This window comes from Silene latifolia, unplaced genomic scaffold (genome assembly GCF_048544455.1).
Source record: "Silene latifolia isolate original U9 population unplaced genomic scaffold, ASM4854445v1 scaffold_607, whole genome shotgun sequence".
Lineage (NCBI taxonomy): Eukaryota > Viridiplantae > Streptophyta > Magnoliopsida > Caryophyllales > Caryophyllaceae > Silene > Silene latifolia.
Genome location: NW_027413516.1, coordinates 6,046 through 18,923, shown reverse-complemented (window position 1 = coordinate 18,923; position 12,878 = coordinate 6,046). Strand labels below are relative to the sequence as shown.

Below are 12,878 nucleotides of genomic sequence, written 5' to 3'. Positions count from 1 at the left end.
ATCCTTCCTTTACCCAGGAATTCTGTTTCTTTGTCTCTGGCGCCCCTAGTGGGAGATTGTTGGAAATAGGGGCTTTTTTAGCCATGTAAAATGTTCCAATTGTCCCACATTGGTGAGGAAAAGAGTGTTTGATGTGTTTATATATGTCCACACTCCTTACCATATCACTAGTGGGTAAAGGGAGCCTTTTATAGAGGCTTTGCAAGGTGCTTAATTCAGCTCACACACGCGCGCACGCATCGTGCCCGAGTCCGGTCCGGATCCGGATTCGTGATTTGGGATTTGGGAATCGCCTGCGGCGAGCTATGCCTATCTTTTTGGGCCGTATCCGAGCTGTGTTGTGGGCTTTGTTTTGTGTTTGTTAGCAGAGTTGAAAAGGTCAGTCAAACTGACTGTTAGTGGGGAGAGTCTTACTCCCATTAACTCGGTTTTTAGGCTGAGTTTCAGGAGTCGATTTTGGCTCTTGTAACTGCTCTTTTTTTCACTATAAATTCGAGCCTCTCTGCAGCATTTCAACATACAAAAACAACACTTCACTGTCTCTTCCGTTTCTCTTCTTTTCTCCTCTCAATATTTCTGGGTAAAGATTAAGGTCGTTCCAGGCCTATCGGTCTTGAGTGGGCAAGTCTGAAAGGCAGCAGTAGTGTAATCCTTGGGGAACTACAGGTCATTTGTTGATCGCCACCACGGTCGTGCCGGAAATAGTTTTCAAGGCAGTGGTTCTCTTCCACGTCACTACTTCTCTTGTTCGGTATTTCTGATCTTTTCATTGTTACTGCACTTTCCGTATAACAGGAATTATGAATCAAATTATGTTAATCCAAAAGATTATAGGGTTGGAACTCGATTCCAAATACCATTTGTTTGGTTTTGTTCAAGAATAAATATACTTCTTGTGAAACGAATTCCCTTGAGAGAAAAGATAAAATAAACAGTGATTGTTCATTTGTCCACTATAGTGACTTATGCACTTGGGGTATATCATAGTCAAAAATTCATCTAATTTAGTGACGTATTTAGGGATAATAAATTACAGACTTCAACATTAGATATACTTTTAAAATGAATTTACATGTGAATTTGCAAAAAGTTATTATTGTCACCAAGAAATGTTTGCAATTTACATCACCCTCAAGTATTAAATTGAAAAATTTTATGAGATTTTTTTCCATCAATTGATGGATTTATCCTCTTAATATGAGAATTTTTAGATCTTTGATAGGAGTAGTTGATAATAGGAAGAAGATCGGCGCCCTAATGGATTATGATATGGTATTACTTTGTGCTACCTCCTATTCAGCGCTTAACGTTCACTTCTCACATATATTAAAAAAAGAGGAATATTAGATGGAATATGAGCGAGTATAACTTTTCTTATTAATGAAATGATTTATTCGCTAAAAAAAAGTAAATAAATAATTGGGACAAAAGGATTACTATTCGGTCGAACCACTTACTTAAAATCAAATTGAACATAATTGAAACACGAATTCTTATTTAAGACGGTTATTTTCATCTCAAGCTTAAAACGGTTAAATTTTCCCGATACATACCAGACGCGAAATGACCCGAAGTTTCATGTCGGATTCGTATTGTAGGCCTCACTATTCACATTCAGTCTTGCTTATTTGATCAAAATCAAAACTACCCGCCAAATTTGCTCATTCAATTTCTCGATGCTTTGCTCTCACTATCTCCATCAACTTGGATCATGTGCCACGCACAAAACTCCATGCCCAGATCGCTAAAATTGGCCTCCAGAACTATGGGCCATTACCCAATTCACTCCTTGAGTTGTATAGCAAATGCGGCATCATTGAGCAGGCACTCCACATGTTCGACGAAATTCCCCAAAGAGATTTTATCTCGTGGGCTTCGATTCTCACCGCGCACAATCGCGCTAATCTTCCCCATAAAAACCTCTGCATGTTTCTCAGAATGTGGGAGATTGACAGGTTACAACCTGAGTACCTGACCATTAAAGCATGTTCTAGTTTAGGTAATGTTAGGCTACTAAGGCTAGGCAAACAAGTTCATAGTTATTTTATCGTGTCTCCGTTTTATGATGATGATGATGTTGTTAGCTCTTAGCTTATCGATATGTATTCCAAATGTGGGTTTCTTGATTATGCTAGGGTGGTTTTTGACTGGATTGTAGTTAAGAGTACGATTCCTTGGGCAGCACTCATTTCTGGTTATGCTAGAAGTGGGCGAAAGGCGGATGCTTTGGAACTTTTTTCTAGGATGCTTACTCAGAATTTGTTATCTTGGAGTGCTTTGATATGTGGGTTGGTGCAAAATGATCATGGGATTGATGCTTTTAGTTATTTTTTGAAGATGCGAAGGGAGACGGGTCATGATGTTGACCCGTTTATTATCTCAAGTATTGCTGCAGCATCTGCTAATATGGCAGCACTAGAACTAGGGAAGCAAGTACACTGCTTGGTTATACTCCATGGGTTTGAGCGTCACCTGTTCATTTGCAATGCACTGGTTGATATGTATGCTAAATGTAGTGACCTTTTGGCAGCCAATTATATTTTTAATCATATGTCCAAGCGAGATGTTGTGTCTTGGACTTCTATCATTGTTGGGATGGCTCAGCATGGCCTAGGAGAGGAATCATTGTCACTTTACGATAAAATGGTGTTAGAAGGTGTGAAGCCAAATGAGGAGACATTTCTAGGATTAATCTATGCATGTAGCCATGTCGGTTTAATTAGTAAAGGCCGTCACTTGTTTAACTCAATGAGTGAGGACTATTGAATAAGGCCGTCTTTGCAAAATTACACTTGCTTATTGGATGTCCTAAGCCGATCTGGTCAATTTGAAGAGGCTGAAAAGGTCAATGCCTTACAAGCCTGATGAAGCTGCTTGGACAGCTTTGTTGAGTGCTTGCAGACACCACAAGAGCACTGCGGTCCCAGTTAGAGTTTCCGACCAATTACTCAAGCTGGGACCCAAAGATCCTTCTACATTGATCTTGGTTTCAAACACATATGCTAGTGCTTCTATGTGGGAAAATGTGGCTACAGTTCGGAAGATGTTGTCATCAATGGAGTTCGAGAAAGAACCGGGGTATAGCAAATCGAGGTTGCAAAAGAGAGCCAGGTGTTTTATGCAGGGCAGATGATTCATCCTATGAGAAACCAGCTTCTAAATTTGCTGAAGGAGTTGGATACCGAGATGAGGAAAAGAGGTTATATTCCGGATACTAGGTATGTTTTGCATGAACTAGAACAACATGAGAAAGAGAGACGCCTTTTATGGCATAGTGAACGGTTGGCGGTAGCATATGGGTTGCTTAAATCGATTCCTGGGACAACAATACGTGTAGTGAAAAATTTACGCATTTATGGGGATTGTCATACAGTTCTGAAATTCATTAGCTGCATTGTAAAACGAAGATTATTGTTCGCGATATCAGCAGATTTTATCATTTTAAAGATGGCAATTGCTCTTGTAGAGATTTTTGGTAGGATCTTTCTCATTCAGGCTGCCTGAATTCAGTGTAAGAATATCCTAACGATGACCGGGAATAGGGTAAGCATTTGCATCTTTATATCATTTGAGTTGCTCGTTTATTTGGTCGGGTTTATCAGATGATATTTCTTTACTCCACAATTGCGTGGCTTATTGTACTGCATTGTTTCTGTGCTGCGATGCATGTGTGATGATGCTTCAGAAACTGATAATACCATTTTGTTCTGGTGTATGGTTTGAAAGTTGAAATAAGAACATGCAAAATTATTTAGGAGGAAACTATACAACTTAAAACAATCAGTGTCTGTGGAAATTGAAGATGGAAACAGACATACTAGATAGTTGCGTTAGTGCCTCAATCTATAGAATGTTCCGACTTCTGAGTAATTGTCGAGATCTGATTGAAATATGCACATTTATTGTGGTTTTAATGATGAAATGGAGATATAGTTAAAATAAATATCTACGTACTGATTTTTTGGTTTATTGGTGTTGATTAGCAAAATAATTAGGGAAGTAGTGTTCGTTTGAAAGTATTTGGGCTTATGGTGTCCACGTCATCACTTTTTATTTTTTTCCAATTTTTATATGAAACCGCTAGGAATCTTAGCGGTTTCACTTAAGATTTTTTTTTTATATAAAAGGAAAAACCGCTAAGAATCTTAGCGGCTTACCTACTGTCATATTGTAGTGTACCCATGTAAAATTGTTGGAAATTTGTGAAAATTTGTGGAAAACGCTAAGGACCTTAGCGGCTTTCCTAGATTTTTTTTTTTTTTTTTTTTTTTTTTTTTTTTTTTTTTAAACAGATACAAATATTTGGACGATGACGTTTTGTAAAGCGCATGGTTAATGCGCTTTACCTAAAACACGAAAAAAAAATACAAGTGATGACGTGGACACCATAAGTCCAAATACTATCAAACGAACACTACTTCCCTAATTATTTTGCTAAATAACACCAATAAACCAAAAAATTCGAAAAACTTTTGCTCTAATAGTTATTAGACCTTCTGGTTATGAGCCAATGTAGTCGATTTGGTTGTCATTCTGTTGATTGTTGTAGCATATTTGGTTGACGTATTATGTCGTAGCATTTTTGGTTGTCATTCTGTTAAAAAGTAACCTGAAGAATAAGCCTGATTCTGGTGGGAACAAATTGTGCCACTAAATCGCTAATTAGACCTGACATACAATTCATTTGATCAGGTATGGGTTGGGCCAATGCAAAGCGGGTCATTTTGGTTATATTATACATCTTGAGTCCATTTAGTAATTTTTTTTTAATGGAGTTGCTCATCCGATATTGAGGGATTGGTTGTCGAACGTGATCTTATGATGACTGTCTAACGGGTTGGTCGAGTCAGGTTCAGGAATCCTAGTATAGGTTAGGGTTAGTTCTGGTTATCCAACTGAGGGAATTAAGGTCCTCTAAAGTTCTTAAAGAATCTAGTCATGGATTGATATAGATATTGGCTCCTCATATTAAGTTTTCTTGGGATACATGTAGGGATGGCAATGGGTAGGGTCTGGGAAGGGTCCGCCTAGACCCGGACCCGACCCGAGATTTTCCCTTTGGACCCGTACCCGACCCAGACCCGCAAGGGTCTAGAATTTGAGGACCCATACCCGGACCCTATGGGTAAGGGTAGGGTCTGGGTCTACCATGGTCAGAGTTTGTAAACTTTAAGAATAAAAGATTAACAACTATAGGGTCTATAATATTAAAAAAAAAAAAATCATACTACTTAAACATTATGAGTTTATTAATCTGCCGTTAATGGTGGTTGTCGGTCGCCGGCTATTAGAGAGGTGGTTGCCAGTCGCGTATCAGTGCTGTGGTGGTGGTTTTCTTGTGTCAGTGGTGGAGTGGTGGTATTGTCAGAAGAGTTCGGTTGAGTTTTATCACTTTATGGGATGAGGGAAGAGAAAGAGACTTTAGTTGGGTTTCTACAGTCTGCCAGTATGAATTCAGAAAAGTTGTAATTTTGATTTTTTTTCTTTAATAAAGGGTCTAAGGGTCGGGTATGGGTCTCATAACTTAGACCTGACCCGACCAAATATTTTCTTAAGACCCATACCCGACCCATACCCATTGGGTCTGAAAAAATGAGACCCATACCCGACCCATTAGGGTCCGACCCTCAGGGTCTGGGTCGGGTCCCCGACCCACTGCCATCCCTAGATACATGTCTTCGGTAGCAGATCCATGCAGTAATACATGGATCTCAGAACAAATAAAATATTTGTACTTTTTTTTACTGATGTTTGGTGTTGAAAAGAAAAAACTAGAATCTATAACTTTTACATAAATCACTAGTAAGTTTTCAACCGGACACAGGAAACAAATATTTGTGGGTCTTCTTGCATGCTTTCAAAGAAGCTCATCTATGTGATCACTTCAGCTTTGATGGTCAGTGGTCACGCAATTGTGAGGTGAAACATTTATAATTTTGTGACCGCATTCAAAGTGATGTGAATATGTGATGAATGTTAATGTGAGATCAGAGGTGAAGTAGAGATTGAGTTTTGGAGTCGATTGACTCATTTTATTTTGCTTTGTCTCTTAATTTTTCTTTTTATTTTTGTTTTTGGCCCTTTCTCTTCGCTTTCTGCATCTCTATTCTTGAGGTGTATATGCGGGTTGTCTCTCCTGATCCTGCTTTATGGCGGATTTTAGGCATTCTGCCCAATAATAAAACATTTTTTGACAAAAAGAAAATGTTTTGTCAGATTGGTCATTGGTGAGTATTATTGTGTACTTGAGGATATATGGTTAACACTTGCACTAAAACTTGTGAGAGACGGTCTCTCACTAAGTTATTGAGAGACCAATCTTTAAATCTTTTAATTTAATTTGTATTTAAATCTGCTTTTTATTATTGTTAAGTGACATAACAATTTAAATCTTTTATTTACATAATAAATGTACCCATTTTATCATTAATCATGATTTGTCTTTTTTATTACCTTTAGTACCATTTTTTCTTAAAATTGTCATAATCTCTCAATAAAGCATTAAGAGGCGCTTTCGATAAACTCTCTAACACTTGATAGATAGAAAATCATCAAAAAGTAAATCCAAATTTTGAAATGTGTTTGTTTTTTTCCAAGGGAGAAACAATGGCTTTCGTTTTTGATATTTGTTACTTCTGCTTGCTGAAAAGAGAGCGAGCAAAGCTAGTTTTGATGTTGGCAGATTTTGAACTAAGTCAAAGATATTGCAATTCAATGATTTTATGAGCCCAACTAACTAAAGTATACAAAAAGATTAGGAGAATCTTATATATATATATATATAAAACTGGGTTGAAACGTTGTGGATGCGCCACGTGGCGTTTCAACCTTAGTTACAAACATTAATTACAACTATTTATTAAATATGAACATAATAAATACTGCATAAATCTCAGCAAAGTTTTAACTATATTCAATAAATGTTACGGTTTTTTATTAAAGTTATACTCCATTCCAAATAATTGACGTTTTTATTTTACGAGGCAAGACTTTGAATTGAATTTTTATAAAAATACATTGGTTGAAAAATTATAAAAATTACACCATAAATTTCTTTATGGATAGAGCTTTAATATGAGTATACATTTTAATATATTTTGTTATACTTCCTCCATTCAACTCCACTCTACCATCTTTCCTTTTCCATCCATTCAACTCCACTCTACCTATTTCCTAAAAAAGAATGTCAAATGACCATTTTGTCTTCATACCCATTACTTATTTACAATATTTACCACTCATACCCCACTACTTCTACATCAAACTCCACCCTTTTCCACCCATACCCCACTTAATTACATTATACCTCATTATTTATTTACAATATTTTCCACCCAACTCACCCTTCTTAATATTTGTGCAAAATACAAATAGGTAGAGTGGAGTTGAATGGAGGAAGTATATTTTAAGAAATATTGAAAAAAGAATTGAGTGTAACGAAAAGTAAGAATGACAATTAAAAAAGAACAGAGCGAGTATTATAAGTGTTCCGGGTGTAATTCCAGAGCAGATGTTTGTTACCACTCGTAGCTAGTAGAACGATGTCCTTGCTTGAATCCTCCTTGCGGTCTCCTGAAACGACGAACAAACTGAGGGCTCGGCTTTGGCCGAGCGTACTCACTCCGACGCTCAAGTCAGTGAACTTAGAGAGAAGTTGTTGTAACTTGGCTAAGAGTATATTGTAGAGAGATAAGGAAGATATTACCAGATGAATAGTGGTTATTAGGTCAATTTGTGGATCCTTTCCTCAATGAAGGTTGAGGAGTATTTATAGGCATTCACCTTTTGTCACGTAGTGGCCAAGTGGCCAAGTGGCTATCAGGTGAAAAGACCGTCGTACCCTCGGCCGATGGACTGTGGCGGGCTCGCGAGGGTCTTGGATATGAGTACGCGGTTGTGTCCCGGGTGGCTAGTTGTCTGCCGAGACCTAGGTGACAGTCCGATGGATGGGCTTCATCGGCTAGGCTGTCTAAGTTGTTGACTTTCTTTGTGGATACCCTTGACCTTGCTCAATATGTTGACTTGGTCGGCGGTGCGAGAATATGCCCCATCAATTTGCCCCCGTAGTAGTCTATGCCGTGGTATGGGCTCCGATGTATGTTGAGCGTATATTCTGCGCAAGTATTTTTGCAAAATTCTTGGTATCGGCTATTCCGAAGCATCGGCGTGGTTCTTGTTAGGTCGTACCATATATCCCCCCTCCACATGGATGCGTAAAGGGTATCCGATGTGGGAAATAATGTGACGTTGGCCGAGACCAGGGCTGAGAGTGCTGGTTATTTTGATTGCCCCGGCCGTGCTTCCCGGCTTGGTCGATCATGCGGCCGGCGGAGAGAGCGGAGTGCCTAGGAATTTGTTGAGGGAGATGAACAGGCGAAGAGATGTGAATGGGCGTGTTGAATACGCTTGGTAATCGTAGCATTGATTGACATTCAATCGCTGTTGCAACGATTGACATTCCGTGGTTGCATGTCGACACGTGTCGTTCACGATTGGTTGACGCTTCATGGGTTTGTGCCCGATTGGTCCCTCTTCATGGGCTTTTCCTATAAATAGGGCGATTATTAGTGATTTTGGCCATTACTTTCATTTCCTCAAATTTTTCCAAAATTTTCTCCCAAGATCTTCCTCTCTTTAAACTTTCAAAGGCTTTCTTTTCTTCCAATCTTCGGTCTTCGATCCGGCGAGTGTTTTTCTTTGAGGTAAACAAACAAATTTTCTTTTATTTCGTTAGTAATTGTTGCGAACATGTCCTCTGCGATCTGGGACTAGTACTTACGCAGCACGGGGTTCCCAGTTGCGTTTTGACGAGGAGGGGATACTAGAAGCCGTCCCGTTAAGGTTTGGGGGCCCTAGGTCTCCCTCTTCCGTTGCCGATCTGCCCCTCCTGGAGGAGTTGGAGGATGAGGATGATGCGGATAATGAGGGGGCTCCCGTTGATGGTGGAAGGACGACTATCCCGGATCATGGTGAGGCACACGACGGCCTCGACCGTGTATTTACAAATAAATTCGCAAGCGATTCCGGAGAGACTCTTTTCGGAGATCATTTCTCCTTCGGTGAGGGGTATAAGATTGTTATCCCGAGGAGGGTCGAGTGGTCTCTTGTCCTCCCCGGTCATATCGGCGTGCATATTAGGCATCCGGAGTATGGGCTCCCGGTTTCCTTTGAATGAGCACGTCATGGCCATCATCAAAGCTATGAACGTTGCCGTGGCCCAACTGCATCCGTTGGCCATGAGGACGATAGTCAGCTTTGTATGGATCTGTCTCTTTAGGGGGGAGGTCCCATCAGTTAACTTGTTTCGCCGCCTCCATAGTCTTCGGCCGTCAAAATCCGGCAAAGTGGGGTGGTACAGCGTCTGACGGAGGCGGGCTGCTACGTCTCTGTGAACAAACTCACTTCTTGTAAAGATCGCGCAAGGCGATGGGTGTACGTCCAGTGCGGGATGACTACCCATTGCCTCGGTCTTTCCAGAGCCCCGTTCACTTACGGTGTGAGACCCGGGAAGAGTATGAGAAACACATCTCCCGGGGTAGCAAGGTTAAGATGGACGCTTCGTTTGTCCCCTTCGTGGACGAAGCGGGCGTGCGGTGCTTGATGCTTTGAGGAGGGATGGCTGCCCCACTCGGATTATTATCCGAGGATGAGCCGCTATGCCGCGTCGGCCTCATACCGGCCCTCAATCAACTGAGTGGGGTCGGTGTGAGGCCCATCTTTGCTTGTTGTGTTCCTTTTTCAGAGCCTTGTTTTACTTCCTTTACGTAACTCTTGCTTGATTTCTTGCAGATCGGTTTGGGCGGGATCATGCAGGAAGGACTTGAAGAGGCTAGGGCTTGACAAGGACGGGAAGGTTGTCAATCGGCGTCCTACGGGCCGAGTTGAAAGATCGCAGCTATCCCCCAACGAAATCATGGAAAAGCGGACGAGGGGTTGGATCGGGAGACGGCCCATGCACGGGTTCTTGGAGGCGTGCCGAAGAGATCGAAGAAGGCGGCGTCCAAGTCGGCGGCGGTTTCAACGCCAACTCCCTCTTCGCCCCTGGTGGTCCAAAAGGATCATGTGGAGGTGATCAACGTTGCGAGGAGGAGGTGACCGTTGCTAAGGTCCCTTCTCCGAAGAAGAGGAAAGACCCACCGTCTGCCTCCACCGCTGGGGAGAAACCGCCTCCACCACCCTCCAAAAAGAGGGTCCAAATCGGCGGATCTAACTGCGGTTCGGATTTAGCCGGTTCGTTGGATGTTCCTGATGACAGACTTTCTGATGTGTCAATGCACGGTGACATGGATGCCCTGTGTAAATTTTTTGTAGATCCATCATCGGCAGCCGGCGTTCTCACTGGACGGCAAGTAGGGAAGCAGCCTGAGCAGGCGATTGAGAAGGCGGGTGACAGGAATGTCACCGTTGACTCCTCACCCCAGAAGGCTACTCCTACCGAGCTCGTGGCGGAGGGTGAGAGAATATATAAGAGGTTGGGGAAATGGAGCCGTCTAGCCGCCTCCCTCATCATGGAGCGAGGAAAGGCGCGGCCCAATCGGGCCACGATTGCAAAGCTCAAGCTTGATCTCTCTGCTGCGAGAGGGGAAGCCGGGAAGGCTAAGGCGGATCTTCGTGTTGCTTAGAGAAGCGTGCGGAGGAGGCCGAGAAGTGCAAGGCCGAAAGGGCCAAAGTTGAGGAGGTGACGGCGCCACGGCCAAGATGATGGATGAGCTGGAGAGGTATAAGGGTGCCTACGACGCCGTGGTTGCCAAGAGGGACGAGTGGGAGGATCTGTTCCAGAAGCAGGCGGAGGAGCTCAGGAACACACAGGCTATCCTGGCTCAAAAAGAGAAGGATATTGACATGCTTCAAGATGATCTCCTCCCTAAAATGTGCGTTCAATTCCGGGACCAGGCCGAGGAGGCGGCTAAGGAGGCAATCAGAAGGCTCGACCCCGACGGCACTTTCCCGTGGGATAAATATGACCAGCTCCTGGATGAGATGGCTGAAGCTGCGGAAGCAGCGGCTGCTGAGAAGGCGGAGGCGGCGAAAGCAGCTCAGATAGCGTTGGCCAAGGCGGCCTATGATGCAAAGGAGGCCGAAAAGGAGGCTGAGAGGCTAAAGGTGCCTGAAAATGTCGAGCCTTCTCTTGAGCCGGCCACCGTAGATGCTGCTGCCTCTGATGGAGGGAAGCAACAGGCATAGGGAGACGGGCGGTCGTCTCCAGACTCACCCGGCATCTCGGATAGCCTTAGCTGTTCGGGGGCCAACTATTGAGCCTTTCCTCCCTGCCATCTTTTGGCGCTTCAATTGATATGCTTGTAATCTTTTGCTTTTCTTTTCCCTGTTTTGTAAAAAACTTTCTTGGTAGGTTGTGTTTAGGCTTACCCCTATGGGGACGGCCGTCGTCTGTATTCTTCTTTTAATTCTTTTAACAAAGTTTGTCCTATTGGCCTTTGGCTTGGCCGAGGCATTGATCAACCACCTTTGTTTGTCCTTTTGCGTTATTAATTGAGTGCCTTCGTTTTTACCTTTGGTATGGCGAGGCGATTTGAATGCATATCTCAATCGCGTAACGTCTTTGATGTATTGACCGTCGTCCCGTTGCTCTCGGCAAGTTGCCGAGGTAATCGGGGTTAAGGCTCGATAGCAATTCTTCTAGCGTACCGGTCATTGTGTCCCCGTCGCTCTCGGCCAATTGCCAAGGTAACGGGGTTATGGCTCGATAGCAATTCTTCTCTTTGGGTGGCGATTATGGAGGACAGGCACTTGGATGAAAAACTTGGTTGTTTCTTCATTTAAGATCACGCGTTGGGGTGTCCACATTGTGTTTGGACACCTCCGCCGCTATACAAAGTACTTCCTTAAGTTGTCGGTGTTCCAATGGCTCATCAAAGGCACACCCTCCATGTCTGTCAGCCGGTATGTACCCGGCCTCATTTCTTCAACCACCTTATAGGGACCCTCCCGAGTTGGCGTTAGTTTACCATGAATATTTCCTTTGTTGGTGGCGGCCGACTTTCTTAGGACTAGATCTCCTACTTTTAAGTCCCTCTTGTGGACTCTTCGGTTGTAGGCTCTTCTCATCCGGTTTTGGTATCTTTGCCAAGTTGAGGCGTGCCGTATCTCGGCTTTCTTCGACTAGATCCGGGGAGGCTTTAAGGCCTTCCTCATTTTCGACCTGGATTAAAGGTGGCCGTTAATGTCGGCACCGTCGCTTCAATTGGTAGGGACGCCGGATCCGTAGACTAAATGGAAGGAGTGTACCCGTTGCTTCTTTCTCGGTGGTCCGTAGGGACCACGGGACGCGGGTAGTTCATCGGCCCATCTTCCTTTAAGGTCTTCCACTGTCTTCTTCAAACCGTTGAGGATTGTTTTATTGGTCGCCTCACTTTGTCCGTTTGCTCGTGGGTGGCGGACGGAGGAGTCTGCATACTTGATGCCAAGCTCTTCTAACCAGTTCATTATCAAGTCACTCCAAAATTCTCGGCCGTGGTCAAATACCATGACTTGGGGCAATCCAAAACGGGTTATAACATTCTCCCAGATTACCTTTCGGACGGCCGCTGTGGTCTTTGCCGGCACTGCTACAGCTTCAACCCATTTGGTGAAGTAATCAACGGCGACGATAAAAAACTTCCTTCCTCCGGAGGCCGTTGGAAACGGTCCTAGCATGTCCATCCCCCACTGTGCGAAAGGAAGGGGGCTAAGCACCGGTTGTAGGTTTCGGGAAGGAGCATGTATCACCGGGGCATGCATCGGCGATTCGTGCATCTCTTGGTCTTCGTTCGGGAGTCTTGAAGCATGGTGGGCCAGAAGTAGCCGGCTCGGAGAGCTTTGTGGGCTAGTGTTCTTGCCCCCATGTGGTGTCCGCATATGCCCTCGTGAATCTCTGTCAG

General features: G+C 43.3%; 1 pseudogene; it reads left to right on the top strand.

The window, feature by feature from the left end:
• The first annotated feature begins 1,399 nt into the window (after positions 1–1,399).
• LOC141639916 (pentatricopeptide repeat-containing protein At4g14050, mitochondrial-like) lies at positions 1,400–4,278 on the top strand (annotated as a pseudogene).
• The last annotated feature ends 8,600 nt before the right edge of the window (positions 4,279–12,878 follow it).